At 45.8% G+C, this 19,596-nt stretch overlaps 1 protein-coding gene across 8 annotated transcripts in view; it reads left to right on the top strand.

Moving 5' to 3' along the window:
* The window catches only part of SLMAP (sarcolemma associated protein), a 1,084,481-nt gene that overhangs the window by 334,065 nt on the left and 730,820 nt on the right, over positions 1-19,596 (top strand). The window lies entirely within an intron of this gene.

The raw sequence follows: 19,596 nt of genomic DNA, 5'->3' as shown, positions 1-19,596 counted from the left end.
TTTTCACTGTGCCCATTTCACGATGTGAATTGGTCTATACTTGGTACACAATAAAACACCATTATATGGTGCTGCTCAGTTGTTGGCTCTGGGTACATTGGGTCCTTGAAAAACCAGCAAACCATATATAACTCCACCACCAAAAGGGTTTAGTGGACGTAATGGTATATTGCTTTGCTAAATCAGCCATGGTGACAAAAAGTTATCGATGAAAATGTTTTCAGAGATGCCCGCGTATTCCTGCTCATTTTCAATATTTCTTTAAATCTACAGTTAGCAGGAGGAGCTTCACGCGCGTCCAAGATGGCCGCATGAGCTTTGAGCTCCCGAGACCTCCGCCGGAGACATCCTGCATGAAATCCTGAGGCCGGAAATCTGCGGTAGAGTTAAAGCGGCGCCGGACGCTGTTCTCGGCGTCTAATTCTGCCATTGGGAACCAGAGTGGCATTGCCGGCAAGGTTGAGCTGTCAGCCCGGACGCCGGGGTCTCGAGTTGGTTTCTGACCCCGGCACGAGCACAACCACAATGGGGCCGGTAACTGGAAGTTACCGGTCCGGCCCGGCACCTGGTTCCGATCTCTCTCGCCCCGTGGGCGGCCTCCCCCTCCTGCTGGTTGTGACGCCTGGGGGACTGTGAGAGACTCGTGCCCGCACCGCCGCTGGAGATTGTGTGCTGTAATAGTGCCACGGACCCGGCCAGGTGGGCACTGCGCAGGAGCGGCGGGCGGCTGACAGTGGTGCGGGACCCCGGGGCTGTTAAGCGGAGTTGAGACCTGAGTGCTCCCGCTTTGTTGCACGGCCGCAGAGGGCGGCAGAGAGTGAGCCCCCGGGTGTTGTGACTGACCTGGAGGGCGTGGGTGTGGCGCATTGGCAGGATATGCGGAGCGGCTGTGGCCCAGGCGAGATGTCTTAGGAGACCCACGTGGCTGACGGTGAGCTGCAGAAGTGGCGTCCTACCCTGGATGCAGAAGAGCAACCCAAAAGAGGACAAAGCGCGCTGATAAATGCGCGAACGTGCTGTCGCAGATCCGGTCGGCCCTCCAGGTCTGTAGTTGGCAAACTTGGCGGCGAGAATACCGACAGGTTCCGAGAGAGGCAGAGAGTGCTCTGCCTGCAGTGAACGCTGTCTCTGATCATTGCCGCAACATCAGGAGACTAAGTGACTGGTCCCGAGCCCAAAACCGAAATGGCGACTACACTTGAGGCGGAGAAGCAGCAATCCAAATACACTAGGGGTCCCGGTATATCCAAACAAATAAGTTGGATCGCTACACGCAACCCAGGGGCTCGCCTACTGGGTCTGGAAAACCAAAAGACGGGGGTGGAGAGGCCTCGGGCCCTACATCGGAGCCCACGCAACTAGATGTGATGGCCGCTATAAATGGGGTTAAAACCTCCCTTGGACAAAAGATGGAGTCGCTAGACCAAAAGTTGTACACTGTAACCATAGAGGTTAATTTAATCCGGGCTGATCTCACCAAAACAAGTGAGAAGGTAAAGTCGTTGGATATCAAAGCGGTGAGTTTGACGGACGACGTAGCCCAGCTGCAGCGGGAGGTCAGGGACCTTAAAGTCTCCAGTGCTATGGCAAGCTGGACGAATACGAAGGAAGGGCCCGGAGAAACAACGTGCGCCTCATTGAAGGCCGAGGGTCAGGCCCCTGACCTCTTTGTGGAAGACATCTTACTTAATCATTTGAAACCGAAAGGGCTGGGGAGCTTCTTCACGGTGGAGCGGGCACACAGAATTCCGTGAGGGAGGCCGTGACCGGGGTCTCCACCTCGGCCAGTGATCGCGAGGGTGCTCAACTATAGAGACAGAGACACTATCCTGCAAGCCTCCAGAACCGGGGGCCCTCTGAGGTGTGAAAATTCCACCCTCCACTTTTTTCTGGACTTTACGCAGGTGGTTCAGAGGCAGCGGCAGAGTTTCCTCGGAGTCAAGAAGCGGCTTTGGGACAAAGGATTTAAATATGCCATGATGTTCCCTGCTAAGTTGCGTGTTGAGACTGAAGGGAAGGGAAGGTTTGGTTTTTTGACAATCCGGCAATTGCCTCAGATTGGGTCGAGATTCTCCCCTCCCGGGGAGAGCCTCAGAGACGGAGCGGCGAAGACGGAGAGGGCTCGCAAGAGCAGGAATGATGAGTACTACTGTCTTCTGTGAAATAAGATTTTGTTGGGTGGGGGGGTCATGTACGAGACATTTCCGCGGGTTAGCTTTTGGAGAGGGAGAGTTAAAACAGGTGTAACAATATCCTACGGGCGGTGCAGCGCTGTGGAGTGCCGAACTCCTCCTCAGATCTACTTTTAGATAGTCGGTTAGTTAGAGTATGGGGCGACAGGCACACTGGGAGTAGGGGGTTGGCGATTGCCGTGAGCAGGGGTGCATGGTGGGGGGTGGGGGAGGGGAATGTTGTGGTGGTTGTTGTGTGTTTGTGGTCTTTTTTGTTATCATTTTTCCTTCTCAGGTGATGAAAGTGTAGCGACACGCTCTTTACATGGATTCGGCGACACGGAATAGTCAAGGGTCGGGGATGAGTGCTGAGCTGGAATGTGAATGGCTTGGGTGACAAGATCAAGAGGGGGATGGTCAGTCAACTTATCAGGCGACATTACCCGGATGTGATATTACTGCAGGAGACGCACTTAGTCGGCAACAGATGCATGGCCCTCCATAAGGGAGGGTATAAATTAGTGGTACACGCTGGATTCACAACCGGTTCCAGGGGAGTCGGGATCCTAGTTAAGAATTCCTTTCCTTTGTCTGTGCAGGCTACCTGGATTGATCAGAGAGGCAGATATGCAGGTGTCTCGGGGCAGGTTGGGGGCCGGACGATCACCCTTCTGTCTATTTACGTGCCACCTGGCCTCCAGACCGAGACCTTTCGATATTTGACTACAATCTTCCTTACGCTGCCCCTTGGTGACCTTGACTGGATTTTAACTCTGTATTAGATGGGGAGGTCGATCGTAGCCCACCCCGAGCACTCCGACAGACGCAGAGATGGCTTTCTGATTCCCTGGACACACTAGGGCTGGTGGACAGTTGGCGAGTACGTAATCTGAAGTCGACACACTACACCCATGTTTCGGCTGCTCATGGCAGCCTGTCTAGGCTGGACTACATGCTGCTTCCGGCGGCGATGGCGTCCATGATCCATGAAGTTAACTATCTTGGAAGGGGAATTTCTGACCACTCCCTGCTGTGGCTGCGCCTCGCTCTCGAACTGCCGACAGTAGGTAGGGTGGCTCCCATTAGTGCATGGCAGTTAAAAGACCCGAAGGAGGTTTTCCAGATGTCAGACCGTTACTTTATGGAGAATGAGGGGTCGGTAGATTCTGCCCTGTCCCTTTGGGAAGCATACAAAACTGTAGCAAGAGGTGAGGTATTATCCTTAGTGTCGAGTAAGAAGAAGAAAGGCCAGGCAGAAGTAGCTCAGAAGGAGGCGGGAGTTATACTTTTGGAAGAGATGGTAGCTAGATCGCATGCGCCGGTGGAGCTCCATTTGTTGAGACTCCGGGAGGAGGAATATAAAAACCTCGGCAGGGATAGAGCGGTGGCCCCACACAATGCAGTCCAGAGCCGTATATATGAACACTACGATAAAGCTGGTAAATTGATTACTTGGCTTGAACACGGAGAGCGAGCGTCTAGGCTGGTGCCTGAATTGGAGGGGATGGAGTCGCGCGGGATCACGGATCCACAACTGTGGCGGACGAGTTTGCTGAATACTACCGGAAGGTCTATACGGCAGGTTGTGACTTTACGGAAATGGAGAATAGCGAAATGATTAGGGATATTATTATGCCACGTCTGTCAGAGGAGGATAAGTGCTATCTTGATTCCGCATTGTCAGATGATGAAGTTGCCCAGGCGATTAGGCAGATAAAATCCGGTAAGGCGACAGGCCCCAACGGGATACCTATTGAGTTGTACAAGTTAAATGCGAATAGACTCGCCCCCCCACATCCGCGCCATGTTCATGGAAAGCAGGGAGAGAGGGGAACTTCCATATGATCAGAGCGTGGCAAATATAGTGGTCATACATAAAGCAAGCAAGCCTAGGACACTATGCTCCTCCTATAGGCCCATATCCCTTCTTAACGCAGAGCCCAAAATACTGGCGAAACTCCTGGCTAATAGGCTAGTCAAGGTGATTACGACCTTAATCCACCTGGACCAATCCGGGTTTATGACGCGCCGTAATACGACGCTAAATCTGCGCAGGTTGCATGGTGTCCTTGGGGGTTTCCCGAGGATCCATGAACAGACGGTGTTGGTTTTCCTGGATGCCACAATGGCCTTTGATAGAGTGGAGTGGCAATATTTGTTTGCAGTGTTGGCGAAGCTGGGCTTTGAAAGTGAGTTTATCAGTTGGGTGCGCCTATTATACGCGAACCCCCTAGCCAGAGTGATCATTAACAATTGTAAGTCTGGTGACTTTTCTTTGGGGAGAGGCACCAAACATGGATGCCCGCTGTCTCCACTGGTCTTTGCACTCGCGATGGAGCCATTGGCAGCTTGGGTTAGATGGTATAGATCGATACGGGGCTTGCGATGGACACCTGACTGGGAAGACCAGATTTGGTTATATGCGGACGATGTGCTGCTTTATCTCACTGACCCCAAGGAATCCTTCCGTAACTTTCTCGATGTGCTCGCTATTTTTGGCAGGTATTCCGGATTGGCCATTAACTGGGCTAAATTGCTGCTTTTTGTATTGGTGGGCGACCCGCCGGCAGTCCCGAAGTCGTGCCCCATACACATCGAGACAACAGGATTTAAGTATCTAGGTATATTTATCACGCTAGATCCGAAGCTGCGGTATGATGATAATTTAGCTTCTCCGCTGAACAGGTGTCAGAAAGATGTTGAGCGCTGGAAGACACTCCCACTCTCCCTGCTTGGAAGGGCAGCTCTCTTCAAGATGATGGCTTTGCCTCGGTTTCTGTATGCCTTGCAGAATTCAATGGACCCAGTGCCATCCGCGTACTTCAAGGAAATAGAGGCTCTTCAGAGGTAGCTCCTGTGGGATGGTGGGGCCCGTATAGCTTTCAATAAATTAACTCTCCCGTGGTATGATGGCGGGATCGGACTCCCAGATTTGCGGAGGTATTATTGGGCCTCGCAACTAGCCGCAGTGAACCATATTGTCTACGGACTCCCTGGAGATCCGGGCTACGCCATGGACCGAGGTCAAGCCCCGGGTGGGATGATAAATCGAGCTCTGTATTCTAGGCCTGGGAGATTTCCGTTGACTGGTCCAGCTGCACATGTGACACAGGTGTGGCACGTGGCCAATAAATGTCTTGGGTGGGAAGGCAGATTGACACTGGCCACACCCTTATTAAACTCTGAGAGGTTAGGCAGTTTGTGGAAGACTAAGGGATTTGATAGATGGGACCTTATCGGAATTACTCGGATAAAAGATGTGTGTGGGAAAGACTGTACATACGTTTGAGTCCCTCGTAAAGCAATATAGTCTACACTACAGCGAATACTTTCGATATCTGCAGGTGAGACATGCTCTCACAACCCATGTTTTCAAAGGCACGGAACTCCCGGAGGTGTCTCCTCTTGAGGACCGTGTACTGGATGGGCATATTCCTGAGAAGACCATCTCGTTGATTTATCGGAAATTGGTTAACAACTCGGAAAACCCATTGGGGAGGATTAGAGCTGAGTGGAGTGCGGATGGGTTAGAGCTGGATGATGAGGATTGGACGGAGGCGGTGTCGTCCCCCAAGGTAGTCGCAATCCAGATGCGGCTCCGATTGGTGCAGCTGAAGATATTGCATAAATCCTACATAACTGGGCCTCGTCTGATACGAATGGGGTGAGCCGAGAGTGGAGTTTGTAGGAGAGAGTGTGGAGATGTTGGCACCTTGATGCATATCCTCTGGCACTGTTCAGCGATACAGCTATATTGGTCAAAGATTCACGATGAGCTGGGGGAAGTTATGGGGGTGGAGATGTTTGTTGAATGTGTGGGAGCCAACCGATTTAAATGTGTACCAGAAACAGTGGGTCACCCTAGCATACATGGTTGCCAAACGTAATATAGCTCAACTCTGGGGAGCCAGCCAGCCGCCCCGATTCAACAATTGGGCGGAGGACCTTGATTGGTGCATGTTTAGAGAGAGATCAGTTTATGTTGCCAGGGGTTGCCCGCAGAAGTGGGGGAAGATATGGGGGGCATGGAATAGCCACCGCGGGGGACTCTGCGAGCCACCCACGCTAGGTTTGGACCTGGGAGCACAGGAATCCCCTTGACCCTAGTGCTAATTGTTGTTTATTGATTCTGTATTGTGCCATGTCGACCCATGCGTTGGAACCGAATGCGTTCACCTGAGAGTTATTTTTTTGTATTGTCTTTCTTTGGTTTTAATAAAAAGAAATGTAAAAAAAAAATCTACAGTTAGCTTCCTCGGAAAAAACTTGAGGAATCTAGACATATAACCCCTTGCCGAATGCAGACTTTTGACTACTTTCCATAAATCTATAGCTTTCCTGGAACACCCATGGTTTTCAAGTTAGTTTCCACCACAAACTGGAAGTGGGCTCAGAGCAGAAGAAATAGGAGTAATGAGCTACCTCTGAAAAATGCCAAAACTGTGGTAAGAAACAAATTTGGATTTTTATTCAGCTCTGCATGTTCCTGGAAGCTGGTGACTTAAGCACAGCAAACAGTTAGTTGATGGACTTTTTATGGGAGAGAACAGGATGTTGGGGAAAAAAGGACTCAAATTTGGCGTGGATACCTTATGAGGTCAAACATTTATGGAGCCCTTAGCGCGAACTACCACAAAGAGTGTAAACAAACCTCAACACTGAGGGGAAAAGGGCCCAGCAATTAAGGAGATAAGGGACACATGATTTGTTGATTTTCTGGATCCATTTGCTGTCCTGACTACTATCACTTGAGTCTGGGCCGAACATTATTGGCTGTTGCCTCCCTGTTTTCAAATATGCACCGGTTCAACAATGGATAACTGACATACGACATAACGTAATGTCGTTGACGTTTCGAACCTGTATTCAAGTGTTATTTACTATACATCATAGCGTGTCTTCTTCAGGACTAAAACAGACCAAGGCCAAACTGTAACAGTAATTGCAGCGTTTGTCATCTAGCCACTGCTACAAAGACAGTTTCCCTTAACACCACCACCACTTGGGAACTACGTCAATTTACAAATTGCAACACTACAGGCATAGTATACCTGATCACCTGTATATGTAACCTACATTATGTAGGAATGACAATGAGAAAAGTGGGCACCCACATAGTTGAACACAGAAGCAACATATGATGTAAGCGTGCCACCACAAGAATGACAAGCCATTTCATTGAAAAACAACATACACTCAACGATCTAAGATGGGTTGTGTTAGAAAATATTAACAACAAAGGAAACTACATGAACGAGAACAGCGCTGGGTGTTCAAACTCCACCCTGACACACAGGGCCTTAATGATGATATACCTTGGGGCGCGTTCTGTCCTTAAACTAATCATGGTTAGGCACTGTCCTCTGTGATACAACCTATCAATGGGCTACATTCAGTGATACTGGCTGAATTGGATGTTCTACCTGTCTATATTATGTGTTTGTCATACCTTTGAGGCTAGGTACACCTCCCCGTTGAACAATGACTAACTATACAAACTGTGAGGGATTCTCAATCTTTTTATACAAATTACCCCTTTTTTTCTGCCAACCTTTCCTACCCACTGTAAATATACTATTTCCTAATTTACACACTCTAATTCATGTCAATGTTCTACTTGTGAATACTTCTTACACCATCAAATTTTGCCATCAGACCTTTTATTTTTTGATACAGTTCAAAACCATTCCCCATATTATGGACTCTTGAACCTGGGATGTCGCGGACTATACCCAACATAGCCGCCACACTCGCCATCCGGTTGCGGCCATTTGTAAGCACTCGGGCTGTCTAGCCTTCTAACTGATCTCGCGACTATGCGAGCCTGGAGGTCCAATGGCAGCGCTGCCTACCTTTTCAGTGGCAGACTATATTTAAAATATTTCTCCCGTTTTTATATTTTTATATTTTTATATTTTCACCTTGGATTTATAAGTTGTAATACTAGTACTTCAGCGGTGGAATTCCGCGACGCCTCCCAACATGGCCGCCGCACTTACCATTCGATGGCGGCCATTACCTAGTATTCGCGCGATCTAGCTTCCACAGGAGACCACGGTCAGGCTTGATTGAAGTTGGAAAATATGACGCTGCCACTTGCTAAAGGTGGACTGGCAGTACTGAACCTTGAAAATTACTAGCTGGCGGCTCTAGCCTTTTTTGTAATTTACTGGTATCTCCCTCAACTGCTTATGCTGCATGTGGATATTCTTTGGTTGACTGTTGCAACCCGCTCGAATCACTCATATAGCTTGAGTCAGTTTCTTAACTTAACATGTGAAGCACTCTAAGGGTTCGGGCCTAACTAGCACAATAAAATACTAAATAAATATGGTTGTTGGAATGGAGTGTGTGGACCTGGGCAAACTCAATACGATACTTTCACAGCCAACAATAATGCCTGGCACAGGTTGTGTCCATATATTGGGGCTCGAGCTGCTAAACACGCCGATATCACTTCTCATGACCAACCAATATTCATCACAGTTGAAAAAATAGAAAAAGACACGCTTGATAAACATGACATTACTGAAATGGGACATATGTATAAGGATGGTGTTTTTTTTATAGCTGAACAAAACTGTTACACATTGAATATTCTCGCAAATGTCAGACTGTCTACAGAGAACGTCCAAAAAGCCACATGCCAACATTGTCCTGAAGGGAAAAGGACTCCGGTGACTTTGGGGACATCTGTAAGTGGCCATACTGTTGAGCTTAGTTGGAAACATTTTTAATGAACTATAAGCAATTTCATGCACTTCAAATGTTTGTACAGATTGTATTACACCCCTCCTAAATTGAAGAGATTTGATTGAACCAGATCACACAAATGTCTTAGTTGTCATGAGTGCCAGGCCAACGACTTCTACTTAGTATGGGAGTGTCGTATTATCGCAGATTACTTGAAGTAAGTCTTGGATACGACATTTCGTGTGGTGGAATAGGGAGTTCCCAATGCGCCAGATGTCTTAATACTAGGTTATGTTGATAAGATACCAAAATCTCTGCGATGACTGGTGGCAGTGCTTTTGCTACTGGCGAGAAGAAAGTTGGTCTCCCATTGGATGAGGGGCCCACCCTGCTTGTGGGACGCAGCTGATTAGGTCTAGGCCTAAAGATAGAGGAGTATATACCTAGCACAAATGCATATATATATATACATAAAGAAGAGGGAGAAGGAGGAAATAAGTCTAGGTCGCCCTCCTAGACGTGTAATCAAGACATAAACCCAAAGTATCGGGCTCGGAGACCTAGCTTGAGAAAGTGGCTTCTGGCCAATATGGTCAGAAAAAAGCCTGAAAGAAAGAAACATTTCTTTCTTGAATCCCCTCACTCACCAGGGTTTCCCCACGGTGACATGCTTCATCATTGGGGCCATCCCAGTTCTCTACGAACTGGGGCGTGCTGCGACTTGCGGCGTTACGTAGGAGCACTTTATTGTGGAATACTATGTGTGGTGCAATGTGTGGTGGAGTCGGTGTTGGTGATTAAAAATACTGTGCTAGTGGGCCTCAACTATTTTATTCTAGCTCCTAGGTAGGTATGGTTAAAATTGGGGTTAACACTGTGTACCAATCTATAATGAGAAGGGAATCAGTGTGTGGTCGACATGTTTCGAGCTTACCCTAGCTCCTCCTCAGGACCACACAGGGACCAGCCCTGTGTTTGCCACTCCTGTATGAACCTTAATAGGAAAGTAGAAATAATGGTGAACGCTGCTACTAATAAAGGCATGCGTTGAAATACAAACGATTGCCAGTTCTCGTTGTATATCTGTAATGTAAAGAATAAAGAATTTTTTTAGAAATAACCCGCCTCCTTTGAGTGTGGGAACACAATTGTATTTCCATGCTGCACTTGTATATGGGTGGTTTGCTCCATATCGGTGCGTGCAAACTTCCAAGGCGCGAGTGATAGTGCCTAGAAGAATCTTAAAAACAAGCAAGTGAGATGCGTGGCGTGAATTCATACAGAGAAACAACACAGGACTTGTGATGACAGTACTAACACACACACTGTTTCATTACACATAAACAAATATGAATAGTGCTTCTTAAACCATTACGCGTCAGCGTGCGTGATGGCACATCATGATCTCAGGGGGGGGGGGGGGGCGGTGTCTCCCTTTTGAAACAATCCTGTCAATGAAGGAGGGAAAAGAGAAATGGTGGCGGCTTTAGTTACTTTCAGCTTAGTGCTATGTCAAGGTACTTGAAGCATAATAAAGTAGTCGGGGATGCCCTCCTTTGCCTCTGGACCTGTTGGGAAAAAGAGCACTTACTTCAAGACCGGAGACTCCGTGTCAATACACCTACTTCGCTTCCCCGCATCTTAGCGTGTCTACGGCGTGGGGGGTTTAAAAAGGGTGATGTCCCGGCTTGGGGGGAGGGGGGGGGCCACATCCATTCCTCCACCTGTCCAACTGTTTGCGACGTTTAGCCACTACCGGCCCAAGTTATTTCTAAGGACTACTTCTTTATTAGTATCAATTTTAATGTCTAGGTATCTGTCCAGGTAATCTATTGCAATTTCACAAGTGGATTGTGTCAGAGGGCACATCTCTCATATACTCGAATTGAACGAGATGCCAGAATATGCTCGATAACTTCACAAAGCTCTGATGTGAGGTTATCCATTGGTCTTTTTATAAATCGCATTATATTGTCTGTATACTTTGATACAATAACTTCACAAAGCTCTGATGTGAGGTTATCCACTGGTCTTTTTATAAGTAACATTATATTGTCTGTATACATTGATGCAACTAAAGGTCTGTGAGTGAAGAGCCATAACAATTGCAAAGAGGACTGAAGACCGAGGCCAGCCCTGTCTCTTACCTATCGTGAGCGATATAGGAGCCCACAGTGTTTTATTGATAAGAATTATGCCTGTCTGTGATGTATATAGTAGTTCAATAATTGGCAGAATCTTGAGTACCCATGCCCAGCCTCCACAAAACAATATGGAGATAAGGCTACTCATGTGAGTCAAAGGACTTTTCAGCCTCTAAAAGAAAGCAAAAAAGAACAGATGATGGACGGAAAGCAGAGCAATGTAAACATTCTCCCTAAGTCCACAAATCTGGGTTTAAACCATTGTTTCTTTGCCCTTCACGCCACCCCAGTACAAGAAAGCCAGCAGGTGTGTGTTGCAGATTGGTCTAGTGCATTACTGCACAGATCAAGACCGGTGATGTCTGTTTGATCTGGAAGACCAGCCCTTTGATTTCACATGCCAATCTGTTAGCGATGATCTTAGCAAGTATTTTGCTGCCAATATGTAGGAAAGACAGAGGACGATACAAGTTAGCAAGCTAAGAGTCTTTATTATGCTTGAATAACATAATAATTATAGTCTCAAGAAGTGATGGTGGTAGAACATTGTTTATGGGCATGTTATATACCTCTAAAAAAATGATTGCTTAATATTCATGTGCACGCCTAGCAAAGTCTTATAAAGTTATTTTCTTTTCTTTTAAAAGCAAGAATCAGTACAGTCTGACTCCTCAGGGAGATGGTTGACCGTTACATTAGCGTTTGAAAACCAGAATATGATCTGCGCCTCTTTTTATGGTCCAAACATGGACGATCCAGCTTATATTCACAAATTACAATCAGTGTTGATGCTGGATCCCCCACCATATGTGATAGGGGGAGATTTTAATGTTCTGATTGACCCCCTAAAGGATAGATCTAACTTAAGCCATTACAAAGGAGCGCTAAAGGTATGTCTGGCATTAGTTAATATGCTACACGATATGGACTTAGTCGATATGTGGAGGGGAATAAAAGGAGACGAGAAGGGTTTCACTTACTATAGCAAGAAGAACTGTCACTCATCTAGGATTGATTATATTTTTTTAGATAGAGGCTCAATGGCCAATATACGAGAAGTTTTAGTTTGCCCGAGTCACTTGTCTGATCATGCACCTCTACATTGCCTATATCAGATAAAGGAGATATAGCGGCAATCAACAAGATGGACTCTTAATAGGGCCAAGTTGCAGGACCCAGAGGTGATAGCTGCAGTACAGGCCCCGTCCTCTGAGTTTTTCTCACTGAACTCAGGCTCTACAACACCCGATGTAGTCTGGGACGCCTATAAGGCCTGGCTCAGGGGGAAACTCCACGGGATTATCTGTTATAAGAACAAGATCGAGGCCGGGGCACTGAAGGCTATTGAAGAGAAGATAAGTGGTTTGGAGAGGGAAAGAGACGGTGCTAGCAACGTGGACCGGGAGCAACTCACCCAGATCTTGGGGAAGCTGGAAGAGGCGAGATCAGAATACAGAGGGAGATTAGAAGCTAAATGTAGGGCGCAGTGGGATACTAGTAGGATGCAGAACTACGAATATGGGGAGAAGGCTGGCGCCTTATTAGCATGGAAAGCCAGATCTGACCGAGCCAGGAATGACATAAAATAACTTAAAATCAATGCTAGCGGGGTCATTTCAAATAAGATCGAGGATATACAGACCTGTCTTCTCTCTATGTTCACAGAACTATACAGGGAAGACTTGGCTCCCTTGCCAAGTTCGATTCAGTAATTTCTTAGTAACAAACAACTTCCCATACTCTCAGAAGAAAGTAAAAGCAACTTGGATGCCCCCTTCACGTTAGAGAAGATCGCGGCCCAGATAAATAAATCCAAGAATAAAAAAGCCGCTGGATCAGATGCACTCCCGAGTGAAATATATAAACACCTTAAACCGGAGCTCTTAGAAGTGTTGGAAGACACCTTTAACTCCATCTTTAGTTTAACTGGGAAGGTCCCCAACACTTGGAAGGAGGCAACAATAGTTCTGTTATTAAAACCTGGCAAAGACCCAAAAAAGGCAGACTCTTACCGTCCAATCTCCCTGCTAAATGCTGATTATAAGATCTTTATGGGCATTTTAGCAGGGAGATTGGCCAAATTGATGCCGAAGTTAATACATCCAGACCAGAAAGGGTTTGTCGCAGGTAGATATATCCAGGAACAAACACAGCTCCTTATAGGCAACATTGATCTGGCTATCCGGAGGACAGAACCCTTGGCCGTAGTCGCTGTCGACGCGTCCAAGGCCTTCGATAGAGTAAGCTGGGTTTATCTATGGGAGGTTCTGAAGGCTATGGGAGTTGGCCCAATATTTATACAGACCTGCAGAACTATTATCAGGGTGCCTCTGCTCGAATACTTCTAAACGGGTTTCTCACTGCGAGTTTTAATATTCAGCCGGGCACTAGGCAGGGGTGCCCGATATCACCTCTTTTGTTTAATCTGTATGTGGAACCATTAGCCCAGATGCTTAGATTGGAGGAATCAATACTCCCATTCAGATCAGAACAATACAGCTCAAAAATAGCTTTGTATGCTGACGACTTGATACTGTATACAAGCGATCCAGACACAGCTATCACGAGGGTGGAGGAGTGTATGTGTGAGTTCGGATCGCTCTCTGGGTTTCTTGTTAATAGATCAAAGACGGAGGTGATGTGTTGGGAACCTAGCGTGGCCAGGGACAGTAAGTGAAGAGATGAGATACTTGGGGATTTATGTAGTGAAGGAAATCGAAAAGATTCCCGAGCTGAACCTAAAGAGGGTGGTAAAGGAAATCGATAGTCTGTTTAGTAGATGGGGAAACCTCCCACTGACCATCTATGGGAAAACTAACTTAGTAAAGATGGTTATCCTCCCCAAGTTGACCTATCTCTTTTCTTCAATCCCATTAACATTTTCGAGTAAAAGTCTGACGAAAGTACAGAGTAAGATCAGCAGTTTTATTTGGGGTAATAAAGGGGTGCACCTGGCGTGGAAAAAACTTAGGCGCAGATTGAAAAAGGGAGGGTTAGCACTCCCAGATGTAAGGCTATACGCAGCAGCTTTCCAGTTTAAAAAAATACGGATGCTGCTAGTGAAACCAGGGGAGTCAGCTTGGGGGAGGTCGTTGGGTGAAATGGTGCGGGTGGAAGGGGGAGGAGACGGTGAGGCCTTTCTGTATGAATTTGGATCACCAAGGTTCTTCAAGAGGGTGCGACTGAAGATAATAAGGGCATCTCTGGAGCTATGGTGCAGGCTCAGGCGCAGTTGGGGCATTGGTTACTACTCTGAACACGCTCCTGTGTGGGATGCACCAGGAACCCCGGACTGCCTGCAGGATAGCTTGGCATTACCGATAAAGAGGGCAGGTATCAGAATTTGGTCTGAATTATTGGACTCCGGGGGGATATATCCCTGAGAGTACCTGAGGGCAAAGATTGGCCCGGGACTCTCGAGATTTAAGTACATACAGTTAACATCATGGTATGAGGCAGAAAAGGGGGAAATCAGCGGAAACAGAGAGATCGAAGATATGTTGCAGGGGATACGCCCATTGAATAAGGAAATCTCTATGTGGTACAACAGTTTGTTAGAGGCCGAGGACCAGGAGACACCTGCCTCTGCTGCAGTGTGGACAGAAACCATATTTGGGCCCTCAGCAGACTCTTTGTATATATCTTCATTAAAGACCTTATACAGATCTGTCAAACCTGCCTGTCTAAAAAAAAAAAACCCACTTCTTCGTCATCAATAGACTTTACTACACCCCTGCAAAAATAGCAAAGTTTGCCCCAGATCCCGCCCCCAAATGCCCTAGATGTGCTGCACCTCTTGCTAACGACCTACATATCTTCTATGAGTGCTTAACCCTGGCAAGAATTTTGGACTGAGGTGGGTGACAATGTAAGGTACATCTTAAACACTAACATAGAGATAAATATGCAACTGGTATTTTTTGGAGATGATGGTCGCCTCAGTCAGACTCTCTCGCAGAAAGATAAGGGTCTATTACTGTACTTGATACTATTGGCCAGAAGGGAAGTGTGTAAGAGGTGGAAAGACCCCATACCCCGCAAAGGGAGGATTGGCTCAAAGCGGCATTCTCTATGGCACGATTAGAGTACGATGGTGTGGAGGATAAGATCTCGAATATTTGGCACCCCCTCGTGAGCTGGGGTAAGAATCTAAGATTATGGTAACATCATTGGTCTTATGATTACACCAGGGTCCCTCACAAAATAAGGGGACTGGTCGGACGACCCAAGCGAGTGCGGTAAGCCTTAGGGGAGACAGATATCGAAGGCGGCTTCATAAGACCCGCAGAGGCTTGCAAGGTGAGATGAGGACCAAAAAAAAAAAAAAAGCAAGAATCATCAAGATGGATGGCACTTGATGCGCGCGCAAGCAAGCATGACACCCATCTGGGGTGGAAAAAGCACTGGCTCAGCCTGTTACTTTCACACCTCTAGATGTGAGAGATTACCCACATGTTGATAATGGAAAAGAGATGAGGGACTAAGTATAGATCCATCATAGAGCTATTTTTATCCTTTTACTATCCTCATTGTTACCTCAAACTTCATATGATGTTAGTGAAAATACAGTGTGAAGATGTTTTTAAGGTGCGACATTGTGGAGATCCAGTTGTCAGCACAGTGAGTCATTTCATTTTCATTTCAATAAGCTTTATTCGGTTTATAAAACAACAACAAAAGCACAGAGAAGAAATACATCAACAGACTTTTGTTTAGAAAAACCAATACTGTACAATAAAAAGATAAAATCCAACAAGTTATAAGTACTACTTAAAACATCATACTTTTCCTTGCATCGATAGATTTAAGAATAAAGGTTGCAGTGAAAAAACATATATCAGGTTCTCGCATTGTAAAGATCAACCTCATAGCAGCTTCCGTGGTAAAGGTACATTATTTTAAAAACAAGGGTTTAAAAAAGGCAATACGAAAGTTCAGATACAGATCACAAATGAGGAGAAAGTGCAATGTGCTTTGTTTAGTATGGCCGTCGCATGGGCAGGGGGAAGCTGTTTTACTCGTGGAAATGCTACCAAATGATGAACTAGACCAAATCTCATTCTAGTGAGTACATAACGATGTGAAGATCTAGTTACCTGGCTCAAGAAAGTTTGGAATCCCTCGTCAATCGAATAAAAATTGTATAATTGGCAAGTTGTTAGCTGACCTATGTTACTTATTCCCCTCTTTTTTGTGTGTAACAAAAACAAATTCCTCATTTCTGTTTTGGGCAGCTCGGCTACAACATTAGGGTCATCCAAAATTTTTAGTTTAAAAACTTCCTTAAAACTATGTATAATGTAATTGAGCCAGGTAATCTTAAGACAATTATCTAATCGGCGACAGTCTTTGATAATCGTTCTGTTAAAGGCAGTCTCTTCCTTCCGCCATATAGATCTCCAGATCAGTAGTGGCCTAAATGCTGTTAAGTCCGTCAAGTAGATGATTCCTACTTCCCTGTGAATTAACTCAGTTGACGCCGAGGATGGCAAACAGAGCAACTTTTTAAGGAACATATTTTCCACTGCTTGCAGATCATTAATAGAGTTATGACCCCATACCCCCGCACCATAGAGTGCAATCGTGGTGCATCTTAATTGATAAATATGTGTCATATCTTTAATTAGTCAGTCGCCCAACTTCGCTGCAAACCTAAAAACTCCATGGGCGCTTTTTGCCATCTTTGCCCGGGCATTCGACATCTCTTGTAATCAAGTACAGTCACCAGCGAACGTTATCCCTAGATAGCAAAACGTATCCACCGTTTGGATTTTCTGCCCCTCTATAAAAAAGGGATCAGTCCTCTTTCGCCTCGGGCCACAAACCATAGTATATGTTTTGGACTTGTTAATCTGCAACTTCCTCTTTGTAATAAAATCAACAAACTTGTTTATTAACCGCTGAAGGCCGATGGGTGTTCTGGATAAAAGCACGGCATCATCTGCATAAAGCAGTACCGGTACATCGTGGCCATCCGCCTGCGGTGCATCCGATTTTACTAGTTTAAGAGCTGCGTCAACTTCATTAATAAAAAGTGTGAAGAGCAATGGAGCAAGGACGCAGCCTTGTCGGATGCCACATCTAACTTTAAATTTAGGGGTGCATTCTCCCCTAGGCCCATAGCATACAGATGTTGACAATCTTTCATAGAGCCTTGCCAAGAAATAAATTATAGACTCTGGTGCCCCAAGTTCTAAAAGATTTGGCCAAAGAATGGTATGATCCACTAGATCGAACGCGCTGCTGAGGTCAGCAAAGCATAGAAAAAGGGACCCTTGCTTAGCACAAGTGTATTTTCCGATTAATAAATCTAAATTAATACACTGTTCAAGTATTCCTCGCCCTTTTCTGAAGCCATACTGTGTCTTTATTAAGATCCCATTATCCTCAACCCATTCTTCTAGCCTAATAAGTAGAATCCTACTCCTAATTTTAATGGAGGAATCTAGAAGGGAAATAGTCCGGTAATTTTTGGCGTCCGATTTAATCCCTTTCTTAAAAATGGGGATGATAATTAACTCACCCCATGTAAGAGGAACTCCTTCGGTTATAGCAGCGTTAAAGGCTCTATTTAATAAAGGTCCCCATAAAGCAGGTGCAGCTTTATAAACGTCTATTGGAACCCCGTACGGGCCCGGGGCCTTTCCTCCTTTACTACTTTGGATACCTTGTTCTACCTCTTCTAAGGTTATATTTAACGGTACAATAGGCCAGGTACTTGCGTTATTAAAATTGTCACTAATATGATTTCCTGATTTAAAAATGCTGGGAAAATGGGTAACCCATGCCTCACTGCTGACATGGCGGTGCAAAAGGGGGTGGTGATGGACGGAGCATCTGAACCAATCAAACACTCGCACCCAGTCAACAGATCTGGGTTTAATCCATCACTGTTCTTTAGCCCACTCTGCCACCCCAGTTCAAACATGGCCATATGCAAATCAGTCTGACCCTGTGCCTCATGGGAACAGTCCAGCCCGAACTGCCAAGCCATGCCTTTCCTGGACCGGAAACAAGCTTCCTAGGAGCGGTTTCTGGCATTACAGCCGTCTTCAGCCAGGCTTGCTTGAATCCAGTGGCAAAGTGAGCAAGGGACTCACGCCTTTTGTATCACTACTGACATGGGACATAAATTCAGGGACAACCTCATCTTTTAAAAAGGGGGAATTGACTGTTTCACAGAACAGTTGGCAATTTGATGTATCAGCGGCATGGGTAAGTTTATCCTAAGCCTCCTGTTGTAACTCTCTCTTCTTCAGTTTGAGTCTGGAATTATAATCCAATCTTAATTTCTTTACAAGCATCAAATCCCTCAGTCTACTGGACAGTGCTTGTTTTAACTGGTTAAGTGAGTGAGTACAGGCATGGTTAAACAATCCTCTGTTGTCGGTAAATTTCTTATTAGATGTCGTGGTCAATATTAAGTTAATAGCATTATTGATTTTACAAAAATTCGTTAAAATCAATGCAGGCTCACTTTTAACATCCAAATTCTTAGAGATCTCAACAAAACAGTCAGTAACAATATTTTTTAACACCCTATCTGGATTAACCCCTTTCCATTTGATTCTTGTGCCGTTAGGTCGACACGGGGCGATATTTCCCACGGTTGTTAATATTCTTACGGGTCGGTTTTCCCATACAGCTACTTTCATTATGATACAATTATGGTCACTAAGTAGGGATTCTTCGATCCATGGGGTGGTACACAAGGGGAGAATATTGGCAGATATCAATACATGGTCGATGACTGAATTTGCATTTCTACCTGTAAAAGTAGGGAGCGGTTTACCTGTTCCATCTCTTGCACATTGCATTATGTCCAAATCAAAATTCGCCATAAAGATATTAAGTGTATCTCCATACAGATTGTGGGGTAAATGCATACAGTCATCACCTGTATCGTTCCTGAACCCACAGACCCTAGTGGTAGACGGAGGACATGTAGGTGTATTAAAATCTCCGACCCAAATTATGTCAAAATTTAACATCCTCATCTGAGCCCAGTTTGCCAATCACATTCTCCGATTCTGTAATTACTTTAAACTGTGTACAATCAAAAAGGTTATTATAGAAATTAATTAAGAGTACATCGCGGCCATTTTTTTGGTGTAACCAAAGGACCTGTGAATGGCACCCGATGTTAATAAACCTTTTAACTTCTATAGGTAGATTGATGGACAGGAGAATTAAGTGACCACCCTTTGCTCTACCAGCCAAAGGACACAGAGCAGGTAAATCATAGGAAGCATACCCCTCAAAGCTGAGAAGATCTGTACACCAAGTCTCCTGAAGACAGAAAATATCGTGGGAATGAAGAAAGTCCGTCCACACTAACATAACCCTTTTTTTTTGTCAGCCCAGTTATGTTCCAGGTGGCTATAGAAAACCCACTAGTTTGGCGTGTAGGTTCTATTTCTATTGGTTGACCTATATTACCCTCAGGAGATTCCCCTTGCTCTGTGCCAGGTCCCCTTTCGTCAGAGGTATACGCTACTCCCCGTGAACTTGCCTGACCCACTGAACCCTGTCCCACTATGATTTCGGCCCCTAGATCATCAATGCCCATTCTGTCCACCGTTCTTTCT

The sequence above is a fragment of the Lissotriton helveticus genome, chromosome 9 (assembly GCF_964261635.1).
Source record: "Lissotriton helveticus chromosome 9, aLisHel1.1, whole genome shotgun sequence".
In the NCBI taxonomy this organism is placed as follows: Eukaryota; Metazoa; Chordata; class Amphibia; order Caudata; family Salamandridae; genus Lissotriton; species Lissotriton helveticus.
This window is presented reverse-complemented; position numbering and strand designations above follow the sequence as displayed.